The sequence below is a fragment of the Euleptes europaea genome, chromosome 9, assembly GCF_029931775.1.
Source record: "Euleptes europaea isolate rEulEur1 chromosome 9, rEulEur1.hap1, whole genome shotgun sequence".
Lineage (NCBI taxonomy): Eukaryota > Metazoa > Chordata > Lepidosauria > Squamata > Sphaerodactylidae > Euleptes > Euleptes europaea.
The window spans coordinates 45,084,623-45,098,056 of NC_079320.1; the positions used below are offsets into that span (position 1 = coordinate 45,084,623).

Genomic DNA, 13,434 nt, shown 5'->3' on the forward strand with positions numbered 1-13,434 from the left:
TTTATCAAATTCTGCAGTAATGCATGCATCTGCTAACCAAACTATAGGAAGCAATTTATATGCCAGAAAAAGACACACATCACATTTACTGCTGAAAATCAAAATTCAAAGCTGGCCAGCCATGCATATAGCATCATCTGATAAAGAAGCTATTAACAGTCCTAACATAAAGCTGAACTTTGTTTTCACAGTGGAGATCTCCACATCCAGCTCCCATCAGTTCTCTGCCTTACTTGTTTGAGTATTCTTGGCTTATCTGTGAATACATTCCTTAGGATGCCACAAAAGTATATTGTGCATACCACTGTGTGGCATTTATATGCTACTTCACTGGCCAGATCTTAAAAGCTGCTGTGCAGTAGCCCATAGACTTGGGCCTTCTTACTGGGGGTCTATTCCCTGGGTGTGCTGAAAATATCCAGTATGGATGTAAGCAAGAGTTATGACCAAAAGAAAATATAAGCAGGCTGTGAGAGTTTGGGGTGGCAGGAGCAGGCACTAAAATATTTTTGGTGAGAAAAGCCCCACACATATCCCAGTGCCACTGTCCTCATGATGGTAGCGTGTCATTCTTTTAGGATTAATTGTGGAATATTTGCCCGTACCTGCCCTTTACAACACCAAACACAACTCTGAAAGAGGCCAAAGTAATGATATTCACTGGCTTGCCAGTGCTTAGCACTATTCACTGCTAGCCATCTCCTATAGAAATTGTGATGGTGATCCTGAGGTACCCTCTCCTCAGCCTTGTTAAACCTGATTCTTGGGAAGCATCACTGGTGCAGCAGTTCCCTGTGCTAATGGGGCTAGCCATTATTCCGCTCTTACAGCAGCGTTTGATGTGGTCGACCACGATCTATTGGCCCACCACTTTGCCAATCCTGGAATGTGGGACAACCTTAAAGTGGCTGGTCTCCTTTCTCCAAGATCAGGGACAGAGGGTGATGCAAGGGGAGAAGATGTCACCACGGTGCCCACTGGCATGTGGAGTCCCTCAGGGTTGATTCTCTCCCCAATGTTGTTTAACATCTACATGCACCCCTTCGCCCAGCTTATCTGGAGTTTGGGGCTGTGATGTCATAAATACGTGCTGATGACACCCAGGTATATCTGTTAATGGGAGCCCACCCAGATACCGCCCCAGAAAATCTGGCTAGGTGCTTGGAGGCTGTAGTTGGGTGGTTGAAACAGAGCTGGCTGAAGCTAAATCCATCAAAGTTGGAGGTCCTGTGGCTTGGCTGGGGGATGAGGGTGTGGGGATGAGGTTGTGGGGGGGATGAGGGTGTGGAGAGCTCCTGGCTCTCGACGGGGTGCAATTAACAGCAGCTGTGTCCATCAAGAGCCTGGGGGTGACTCTGGATGCTTCCTTTACTGTGGAGGCACAGGTCACTAATACAGTCAGGGAGCCGTTCTGCCATGTCCACCATGGGCTGCTGGTGCCCTACCTCTCCCACCCTGACCTAGCTACAGTGATCCATGCAACAGTTTCTTCCAGGCTGGACTACTGTAACTTGCTGTATGCAGGACTGCCCTTTTGACTACTCCAGAAATTTCAACTGGTCCAGAATGCAGCAGCGCAGGTCCCTTTAGGCACATATTCAACCAGTGCTCTGGTTGAATATCAGGTTTAAGGTTCTGGTATTGAAGACTGAAGCCCTTCAAAGCCTTAAACAATCTGGGACTGTCATACCTGCGAGACTGTCCCTCCAGATATACCCTCCAAAGAGCATTTCGCTCATCTAGTGAAAATCTCCTGGTGATCGCTGGCCCCAAAAGCATCTGGCTGTCCTTGACCAGGGCCAGGAACATTTTGGCCTTGGCCCCAGCCTGGTGGAATGCTATGTCCAGTGAGGTTTGGGCACTACAGGACTTAAAAAAGTTCCTAGCTGTTCCACCACGCATATGGTTGAGGGCAGCTTCAGTCTTCCATCTAGCTGGCCTCCCCTTCTCCCCCTCCCCTATGCCTCTCCACCCAAACAGTGTTTTGCTGTTTGGTATTATGTATTGTTATATGCCACTGTGATAGAAATGGGTGTCTGGATTTTATTGTTTTATTGTTATATGTATGTAACTGGATTAATTTTAGAGTGTTTTTAACAGGTTGTAAGCCACTCTGAGCCTGGCTCCAGCCAGGAAAGAATGACCTAAAAACCAAACAAACAAATGTGGCTTTCTTCTTTGGCCATAAAAATTGTTGCCATGAAAACATTCCCCCAAAAAACGTTCAAATGGTGTGTGCCATCTTATGTATGTACCTTGCTTGGATTACAGCCTGATTTCTGTACCAACTACAGTAATTTTTTTAAAAAATGAATACTAAACTTGCATTTACTGAGACAATAAAGAATCAGATAATATTATTGTGTTATATCACCACGCTAGGAATAAAAGATTTCAGAATTCATTACAGCAGAGATGCCTTATTTGTCTATCTTTTCCAAAAAGCATAGGGTGGGTTGCAATGTATCTAAAAGATAAAAATAGAAATAAAACAAATAATTAACTGGAAAGAATACAAATTGAGTGCTGTCCAAATACATTAAAATGGCAGCTAATAATACTGCCACCATGTTCAGGAGAAGGCCATTGCAAACTACATAACAGTCTGAAAGTTCAATGGCTTTTTCCAGTCTTGGCCTTGTAAGAGCCATCTGACTCCAACACCTTTTGTAACAGATTGACCTTGAGATTTACAAAGGGTATTAAAACAATTTACATCATCTTGTAACAGGGAATCTCCTTGGAAAGGCAATGTGATGACTCGGTGCTTTTTTAGTTTAGTTTTTAAACCACTTAAGCTTGCAAAATCCCTTATAACAAAGAAATTAAGTGAAGCTTCAAGAGACCCTTTTTTGATAGATTTATTGATCAGAAGGAGCCTTTTTTTAAAATGTCTGGCCTGCACTGGTAAAGCCCCCAATTGGCTCCTGTGTCGAGTCATGATTTTCCATATATATGCTGACATTGCTGAAGGAGAAAAATATAGGCCAGCTATGAGAGCCTTGAAAAGTGTCTCGATATTGTTCTTCTGAGTGCCCAGTGAAAGCCAGACATGTGGCAGTTCGGCTTGTCTTTTGCAGCAAGTTTGACAGATAGTCAGCTAAAATTACTGTTAATAACAGCAATCATGACATGATGCTTGAGGACCAGGTAAGAAATGGCATTTCAGTTTGATTTAAAAAAAAAAAAAATTGGAAGCGAGAAAAAGGACAAAAAACATTTGCAGGTTAGCTGATGTAGTTCACTTTTATAACACAGTGGTAGAAGGTGAACTCACTTGACAAATGCACTGCTTCCATAAACAAAGTGGTCACCAATATGATTTCAGTAGAATAAAAAAAAAATTCTATTGCTGTAACAATTAACAATCCATGCTAGAGTATTACATCTGCAACGTTCTGGTTGGGAATAAGAAATTCATTTCTACAACCATTTGGAATTCTGTTAAACTTGTAGCTTCCACACTACACTTGATCTTAGCCAAAAGGCCGAGAAGCGATTTTTTACCTTTTGTATAAACGATACATGTGTTTTACTGGCTTATGCTGTATCAATAAATCTAATCTAATCTAAAATATAGCTTCCATACTATGCCAACAAAAAGGAGTCAATATGAGGTGCAAATAATTTTGCATCAATGTTGTATCATTGATGCTGCTGCTGACAACATTGATGATGACTGCCAGCTTAGAAGGCTTTAAGAGGGGAGTGGACATGTTCATGGAGGATAGGGCTATCCATGGCTACTAGTCAAAATGAATACTAGTCATGATGCATACCTATTCTCTCTAGTATCAGAGGAGCATGCCTATTATATGAGGTGATATGGAACACAGGCAGGATGCTGCTGCAGACGTCTTGTTTGTGGGCTTCCTAGAGGCCACTGTGTGAACAGACCGCTGGACTTGATGGGCCTTGGTCTGGTCCAGCATGGCTTTTCTTATGTTCTTATGTCAGCACCCTCCCTTGAAAATCCTGATGATTTAAGGTATGTGCAAAAGAAAATAAATTGACTCCAACACTTTGAAAATACAGAGGGAGGAAAGGAATGCCAAAGAATCATGCCCAAACCAATTCCCAAGCTTGTGGATCAACTCCCAAGAAAATCAGGAGTAAATCAAGCATGTAGAAAAGCTCTAATAATACTGTTGGCCCCTCCATTATTTCCCGGTCCATGAAATTTATAGAAATATCATGCATGAGTTATCTACGATGATTTCCACATCCCTTGGGTTTTGTTCTCCCAACAAACACTTTACAGTGTTAATTACCAAGGGTAGGGGATGTGGAGATAGTTGAGAGGGAAGGATATGGGACAGACAAATGGGCAGGAAACAGTATAGCAAGAAGGGTGATATGGAAACTAATTGATCTAACGGGTGTGGGCACGTTGTGCCTGTCTCATTTCCCCCCTCCCAACTTGGTATTGAGATGTTCAGAGGTTCAAACCAGCATCGTTCTTAACCCTTTCTTGTTGCATGTCAGAAAGCAAGTAAACACCAAAGCACCAAGTATCCCTTTTTGATTATGGATGGTCTTGATTATGGATGGTCTGCCCCCCCCCCCAAAAAAAAAAAAACTGGACCAAGCCAAGAACTCAATATAGCATCAGCATAGGATTGGACCAAGTGGAGGACAGGGATGAAAATAATTGAAGTCATCGGTCTTTTCAAATCCCCAATGTGCATTCCCAAGACTCAGGACAGACAGGAAATTGAATATGGCTATCCCATTGTACAACAGACTTGCAGAACAAGCAGGCTGCAGTAATCACATAGTCTTTAAAAACAAAGTATGGACTCAAGAGACTTGTGAGAGGAGCTCTGGAATGTATCTTTCTGACTTTTCCTTTCCTGCCACAGCCTCCTGGGCCCACCCCACCCCCAAAAAAACAGACTTTGTGTTAAGTCCGCGTGAATACATACACAGCACTTTGGGAATGGGACGAGATGCAGTGCAGAGGGCTATAGCTGTAGAGGGGAATCTTCAGAAATTGCAGACTTCTCCTCTGGTGCCTAGTGCTAGTGCAAGGGGGGTAGTGGATCCAGGCTGTCTTTGAACTATGTGGGTGGGAGGTAATGCTCCAGCAGCATTTCTACCTCAAGATGAGTGAGGCTCTCCTTTATAACAGCGCATGCTAAGTTATTTCAGATGTGATGAAATCAAAATTTTCTCCCCACACTGACAAAACCTTCTTTTGGCTTTCTTTATACTGGCAGGGAAATCTTATCGTGTTTTAATCAAGCCCTCTCATTCACTGTCTCGGATCATTGCTACAAGATGGTTTGAATTGTGCTGTAATTAAAATATAATTCTGAATTGTAAACTTGGCGCACCATCCTCGCCGTGGTATTGCTTACACGTGCAGATATCCGAAGGTAAAAAGAGAAGCAACCCCCCTCCCTCCCCCCCCCACACACCCCACCACCAAAGAAGTCTGGATTATTTTGAGGTTTCTTAGTGGGTTTTGCTTTGATTCACCCTCAATTGCTTTAATAAGCCCAAAATAGGCATTAGGGTATCACAGGTTAACCAATCATGTAAAAAGCCCTTAAAAAGAACCTCTGGAGGCTTTCCTATAATTCAGAGAGAGTATCACTGTTTTTAAATATGTGTACATCTGCTTGGGTAAACCCTTTTAGGCTTTTTGTGCACTGGTGGATGAATTTCCCCTGAACGGAAGAGTTTCTCCACCCTATCATTATGTACCATTTTATTCTCCTTCAAGTTTTGAGTTGCCTATTTCAAGACAGGAAAATTGAGCTTAATAAAAAATAGAGATATGTGCACCCCAATTAGACTTCTGTTTCTGTTCAGAGTTCAGCCCCACACTGGCAGCTTACTAATGGGCTGTTCTGAGGCCAAGATGGGCTTAGAGTCAAGCCCAGCCTCCCAAGACCAAGGCCAGAATTTCTAATTAGACATCTCTTGCAAAGAATGGTTGGGGAAAACAAGAGAGAACTTCTCTCTTGCCGTTTGCTGAATATCAGAATAGACAGGGTTCCCCTGGCAGCTGCTGCTCCGTTATTATTTGCTATTCATCTCCCCTCTTATTATTTCCATCTTGAACAATGCAAACCTCAACCAAAGGCATCTTACCTCCAGCAAAGACAATAAAACAGAACAGATTTCTCCACACGCTACGTCACCCTCCGAACACTGGATTGGGATTGCCACTGGGCAGTCTTTGTCTTCCCTCCACCTGCTTTTTTAAAAAATTATGATTGAACATATTACTGTTTTCTCAAATGCCAAGTAGTATAGGACCTGAAATGCTATTTTTGTGTCTAAACATGGGAGGGCGCAAAAAGATAGAGGGCAAATGCTGCCAGCATGTGGCACCACCTGGTGGAACTGCTTCTTTCTGGTACCAAAAGGTTTTCTGGCTATGACACAAGAGACTCATTTTTACTTTGGGGGTGGGGGAATAGATGTAGTTATTTTGCCAGAAAATAAAAGTAGTTACAATTATCCAATGTACTAAGAAAGCAGGTGGAAGATTGCCTTCCCTTGTACTAACTTTTGAAATGGCTTTGTGCATTGTGTTTAATTGAGATTTACAGAAACGATTTCTCAATTATAACAGAACAATATTGTCATTATTCTTTTGTAAGAAAAGTTAACTAGATTCTGCAGATGATTAAAGGTGAAAATGCATGTTGCAAGTAACACAGGGCTGCTGCTAAAACCAGCAAACCTGTGTCACCCTTCTGTTACATGTAGTATAGCTTGCCCAGTGTCCCAACATCATCACTTCCAACATCCATTTTCTCATTCCTGCCAGTAAGGAACCAGTAATGGAAATACACACTGAAATAACACCAGAGCACGCTCATATGACAGTAGAAAAGAGCAAGAGCCTAACAGCATCTTAAAGACTAACAAAATTTCTGAAAGAGTAGGAGCTTTCGTGAGCTCACTTCTTCAGACAGGGGGCTGAGACTCACAAAAACTCATACCTTGACAGAAATTTTGTTAGTCTTTAAGATGCTACTAGACTACTGCTCTTTTCTAGTGCTATAGACAGTCTAATATGGCTACCCATCATGATCATATGACAGGAGGAGGAAGAAAAACTCAAAAGAGGAATGTTTTTATTCTGTGGGAAGCCCTGTGTTTCTCAAAATATACAATTCTATCCCAGGAGATGTCCAAAGCACCAAATTGCTACACAATATATGAACCAAAGACCAAAGTGTTTGTCTTCAGATTTGGATTTAGTACACAGGGCTTCAAATTCAGCTCAGTACTTGCCTTACGAAATACAGCCCTAGTGCTTTTATACTGTTTGGCTCTTGTGCATATTCCAAAACAGAATTTTGTACCGTCTCTCATTCTCTTAGCACTACAAGTAACTAGCAAGGCTGTTAAAACCGCCAAGGAATGCTGACACAGATGCAGTGGACATTCAGATGTGCTGAATAATGTTGGCATTGTTATCATTCCAAGCATATTCCCTGTTAGCCCATCTCACTCTCAGACTTTCTTAAAACATTTAGCACAGGCCTTTTCCGTCAGAGGATTGTGTTCTTACCCAGGCAAGTACTGAAAGGGGCACTCTCTGAGAATATGGGCATTTGTTTACGGGTTGCCTCTGTGTTCACTGCTTTGATCAGTGTTGTATCAATGCTACACATCAAAATAAGGAGGCAGCATGGTTTCCATACAAGAGCACTGTTTAATAAGTCCAGTTCTTTTTCTGTCTGGAGCTGCAGTGACAACAACTTCCTTATGCCCTGTTCCTGCCAACACCTGGACTGGATTATGGGTCAGGTCACAGCTGTTTTATGGTGACCCTCTATGGTTTTCAAGGCAAGAGACATTTGGAGGAGGTTTGCCATTGCCTAACTCCATGTGGGCTGAGAGAGTTCTGACAGAACTGTGAGTGGCCCAAGGTCACCCAGCAGGCATCATGCGGAGTGGGAAACTGAACCCAGTTCTCCAGATTAGCGTCCTGCTGTTCTTAGAGTCCCACTTTCTGGCTCGCTGGAGTAGATTAGGGCAGTGTAAAACACTGGCCTAGATTAAAGAAACGGAGTTATCAAAGCACCACAATCAGAGTAACACATCAGCTCCAATAATATTGCTTTAAAAGCCTGAGAACCTGATTTTGCTGACAACTGGTGGCATGGGTAGAGGAGAGGGCTCCTGCTTTCCCCCAGCCTTTATTCTGAGCCCAAAGAACCCCTTTTGGGAAGTTAATTGCATAACTTTGGAGCTGCAAGTGCTTGGACTACACCATGGGGCAGCTACAAAATTACTTGAATTACTTCCCACTGGGGTTTATTTAGGCTCTTGCAAAAGGCTGGGGGGAAGCAGAAGCCCTCCCTCTACCCAAACCTCCTGTCATCAGCAAAACCAACTTCTTGTATTTTTAAAGTGACATTTTTGGAGATGAATCTGATCAAAGTGGTGAATCCAGAGACAACTCGTAAATAAACATGTGCAATGTATTCTTATGATGTTCAGAAGGGAAGAGGCACATGTCTGTTACGAGGACAATTTCTGAGAAGGAAAGAAAAGAGAGCCAATTTATGCAAGTTTGCATTACAGATTACCAGGAAGGCTCAAACTAATAGCTTGGTGGCAAATCTGAACATTGGAAGCGGGGACACTGCAGAACAGCTTCCTGAAAAGCATCTTCCCAGAATAATTTTCATCCTAAAAATGAAATGTGTATAAAGTAGCTTCCCTATATAATGGAAGTTTTTATTTGCAAAGGACATTAGTATAGGATATAAATATATCGATTCAGAAAGAATTTTGAGACATCATTCAGTAAGAAATAGACATGTTGCAAATCTTTTCCCTTAGCAGTTTGGTAAGAAGGAGGCCAGCTGCTAAGACCAGTCACTTATTCCTGGAAGATAAAATATTTACAGATGTAGACAAGAAAACACAGATATTCTAAAGTTCAGTTCAGTGAAAGACATTCTGCCTAAGCATGGGATTTTGTTTAGGGAGGAGATTGCTAACTCCTATCACTAGGCTACACAACCCATTTTGTCTTCCATCAACCCTATATCTAGCGTACAGCCTAAAGTTAACTTCGAACCTTACTGCTATTAAGTCTAGCAAGTACTACTGAGCCATGACTTACTCTGGACCCATGGTTTGTGATTAATGCTAGAGACAGATCCAAATAACTACTGGGCTTGATGTTTTCAAAGGGAGAATAATCATTCGCCCTCAACCCAGTATTGTTCAATATAACTTAACTTCTTTTACACCAGGAAAATATTTATTTATTTATAAAAAACATAAAACACCATAAAATCATTAGGATGCTTGTACATCTGTCAGTCTGGCTCAGTTCCCACTCACCAGTAGTGATCATCCAATTAATCAGCAGGCTATTCAACTGTTCAACAGGAGCAGGTTACTTGCAACCATCAGAAGCCAACTTCCCTGCTGGGCAAAATTTGCTGTGTACAAAGCAAAGTTTGGGGTGGGGGGAGGATCAAGAGCAGACAGCCAGAAACTGGGTTATTCTGATCTCCCATCTTGGAAAATTTGCTGCTCCCCAGAACTGCTCCCCAAATTGTGTGTGCTGGGTTGTCAGAAGCCAAGCTGATTTCCATTATACCCCCCTTTCCCCTGCATGGGCTTAAGAGAAAAGGAGAGAAGCTAGCCTTTTTCCCTGGTTATATTCCCACCTGGCTTGGAAAGAATAGAAGCACTCCCCTTTGCAACTTTGCTGTGTAGAGTTTTGTTAAGAGGGCAGGATGAATAAGAACCCAACTCCCAGCTGATTCGATTTTGAGCCAACAGGCAGCTGCAAACTTAGTGTTCAGCAGCTGTTTATCCTGGTTGATGCAATCTGAATACAACTTTAATAGGCTCCCAATCTAATAAAGTAAGTGTCAAATAAAGTAAGTTCGTGTGTGGAACAGGTTCACTGAGAAATCTGTGGCATCACTAAAAGTCATTAACAATATACAAACTATTAAAACCCAGCATTAACTCTGTGCATTGAAAACCCAGCATTAAAAACCCAGCCAGGGCATAGAAACAGGATGAAATATTTAGCAGCTTAAAACAAATCATAAAACAAATCTGAGGCTAGAAGCAGACTCTAAAAACAATTTTAAAAGATCGATCCCATAATTAAAAGCTTGGATAAAAATGAATGTTTTGGAATAGTACCTAAAAAAAGAGGAGGCTAGGTGCCAGGTGAGCCTCATGGAGAAGGGCAGTCCACAGGAAAGATCCCACCACTGAAAATGCCTCTGGTCACTACTAGGGTTGTGCTTATCGATAGACCTGAACCCTTTTGAGGTAGGGGTCATGTAATTGGAGCCAACTTGGTCTACCAACCATCCAACAACACAACCATCCGTCCATCCCCATTCAGTGCGTTAATTTGGATAAAGCAAAAGGGTTGTTTAAAAGATGGGGCTCACCCAGTCCCATCCGGAGGGATACACCCTCCAACTAAAAAGTGCCAGCTTCGACTGCTGCTACCACCAGGCTTCCGAAGGAGACTTCCTCACCTGCACAGATGAGCAATCTCCTTCAGACAGCCCCTGTGGCCAAGACTTCGGCTGGTTCCAATATCACAACCCCCCCCCCATGAAAACCTGCTGTCCAAAAGAAGGTCACCCCGAGTAGAGACCTCGTTTCCCCACAACGTGACCATCTCTTGAAATCAGATTTTTAATGACTGCAGTAAAGGACTGCTCACAGGATGTCATTTGCCACCAAAAGAAATGTTTTCTGTGCCTTATTTTTCTTTCATTTAAGCCTTTTCCCTCAGTTTGAAAGCTAATTTTCATGGACATCATGCTATGCGCCCCAGATATAAAGGGATCTCCCCAGACTTTGAGGTGCCAGCCTGGCAATTGGCTCTTTCTGCCAGTCCTCAGCAAATCTGACCGTCTGAACCAATTGACAGCTGAGCTCACAGAAGCCTGGAGGATGGGGGAGACCCCTTTCCACGCCCATAAAATTGGATCCCCTGTCCCAAACTTCACTAAACTTTGGTGTCCATCGAAGGAGAGTACCTTGCAGCTACGCTGCAAATATTGGGACTCTATCTCCAAAAATCCCCCCACAGGACCTTCGGAAAAAATCCCCATAGTCTATAATGGACCTGAATTTTTCGGTAAACCCTGAAATAAAGCCAAAATAAAAATTTACCACAATGGATATTCAGCTTATTCCAGGTTTACTGGAAAAAAAACCTGGGCCCAATAAACCCAAACCTGAAATGTACCAATTTTTTTTTTTACATGCCCCCAGTCACCACCCATCTATCACTGGCACCAGGGACACAGAAGAGGATCTTCACTAGCAGGCTAGGAAGTGTGAATAACACATCCTGTATTGTATGACAGTCTTCATTATGCCCAGAGTTAGAAAATTTCCAAACACTTTGAAGCCATGAACAAAAAACCTCTTCCATTTCTGGGAAGGAACAGAAATTGGGGTGGGGGTTGAAATACATGCAATACTTTCCTATCAAATCTAAATCCATTTTGCTACTTTAACAAGATAAAATGCATCACTTATAACTTATTTGGCATATAAAATTGTATTGATCGGAATATTTATGGAATTTAAAAGTATAAATGCTTTCGTTTTCTATGAGCAAAATTGCAAATATACCCAATATGAAAGCAAGAGAGAGCTGCAATCATGTGCCTTTTTAGCATTCATTCCAAAGTACAGAGAAAAAAAATATGGGAGAGTTGGGGGTTTTTTTTAGTATTCCTCAGAATGTTCCAGTTTTCCACTGGGAAAAAAAGATTGCTATATATGTTGGTTGAAGAAAACCTTCTCTTAACCTATTCAAAACATACTTTATAGGAGTTTTTGTTTCCAGTGCTCACTGAATTTTCCATTGAAAAGTTCTCCATTGAAAAGTCCTCAGACTTCCATGCTATACATTTTGAATGAGGAAAGCATTTCACTCATTTCAAAGAAAAATATTTCTTAGGAGGGTTTTCCCCCTACTGCTCCCTGGAATTTTCCCATTTGCCCATCAGAAACATGTTATGCAGATGGGCTATACCGGGCACGGAGACAAGACGAACTGTAAAATCTTCCCTATCTGTCTTTATCCTTTTTTTCCCCCTTCTTCTTCTTTTGTACCCTCTTCAAAAATGAATAAAAATGTTTAAAAAAAACTGAAAAAGAAGTTTTTCCTGGGTCAATTCATTCCTTAACATGCTGACCAACACGTTTACTCATTATTTTTTCACATTTTCATTAACAAAGGCATTGCACTGCTGCTGCTGCTGTTTTTCTTTTTCTTTTGGTGGACCTACATGGCTCTGTGTAAATTCTGCCATGCATCCTCATAATTATATTCATCCAAATCTCAAGGCAGATCGGTTTTGGGCTTGCAGCTAGAGATTACAGTACCTACAAGTTTCTCTAGCAACTCTTTGGATGAGGTTGCAAAAGTGTGCCAGATAATTAATATTTGTCTGGAATTAATCAGATCCACACTCCTGCTTGCATAAGAAGGCACTTCAGTCCATTCAAGGGAGGGGGGCCTATAATTTCTGTGGATTCCCCCCTTCAGCTGCTGATCCCCTTGCCACATCCTGCACTCTTCCCAAGGTTCTCTTTCCAAGGGTCTCTGGAGTGTCTTTTCACGTACACAGGGAGTGGGGGAGCTGTACTAGGAAGCATATAGTAAGAAAGCCTTGTTGGAGGGATGTGCACTTGCTCTTGCTGTCTTCTTTAATTTCAGGACTTCAGAACCTAGCAAAATATTGAAAGAGAAGAACATAAAAGGAAGGCTAAATTGTTAACCCAGGCAGTAAAGATCTTAATTCTAAGATGTCTAGCACTCTTGTAATTCCACATGCTTGGCTAGCAGGAATGTAGTTATAGGACTGGCTACAGGATTTTCCCTTTCCTCAGATTTAATTGGTTAATGCTAAGTATCTTCCGTCACTGTTGTTTTCCATTTAGCAGAAACAAATATTGCTACAAAACAGGGCAGTTAAATTAGGCAATGAATGTCCTGTTGCCACATCAACCACGCCCTGATTGGTAGGTGTCAGTGAAAGTACTTGGGAAATACTACGCAGTGATGGAAAACCAGCATGGTGTAGTGCTTAAGAGTGGTGGATTCTAATCTGGAGAACTGGGTTCAATTCCCCACTCCTCCACATGAAGCCTGCTGAGCGACCTTGAGCCAGTCACAGTTCTCTCAGAACTCTCCCAGCCCATGTGGAGGCAGGCAATGGCAAACCACCTCAAAACATCTCCTTCCTTGAAAATCCCAAAAGGTGGTGGTGGTGGTGGGGTTTTTTGCCATAAATCAGCTGTGACTTGATGGTGTGCTCACACACACACACACACACACACACACACACACACACACACACACATATGCAGAGATGATAGTCCCAGAATACAAGCTCTTCCTTGTAGGGAAGGAAAAGGTCAGGAAAACAGTGCTTTTAGAAGTATTGACCT

At 42.2% G+C, this 13,434-nt stretch overlaps 1 non-coding gene across 1 annotated transcript; it reads right to left on the reverse strand.

The window, feature by feature from the left end:
* Window positions 1-3,304: 3,304 nt before the first annotated feature.
* Window positions 3,305-3,500, reverse strand: LOC130483135 (U2 spliceosomal RNA). Its single transcript, XR_008933562.1, has one exon. It is a non-coding gene; the product is annotated as a U2 spliceosomal RNA (small nuclear RNA).
* Window positions 3,501-13,434: the final 9,934 nt, after the last annotated feature.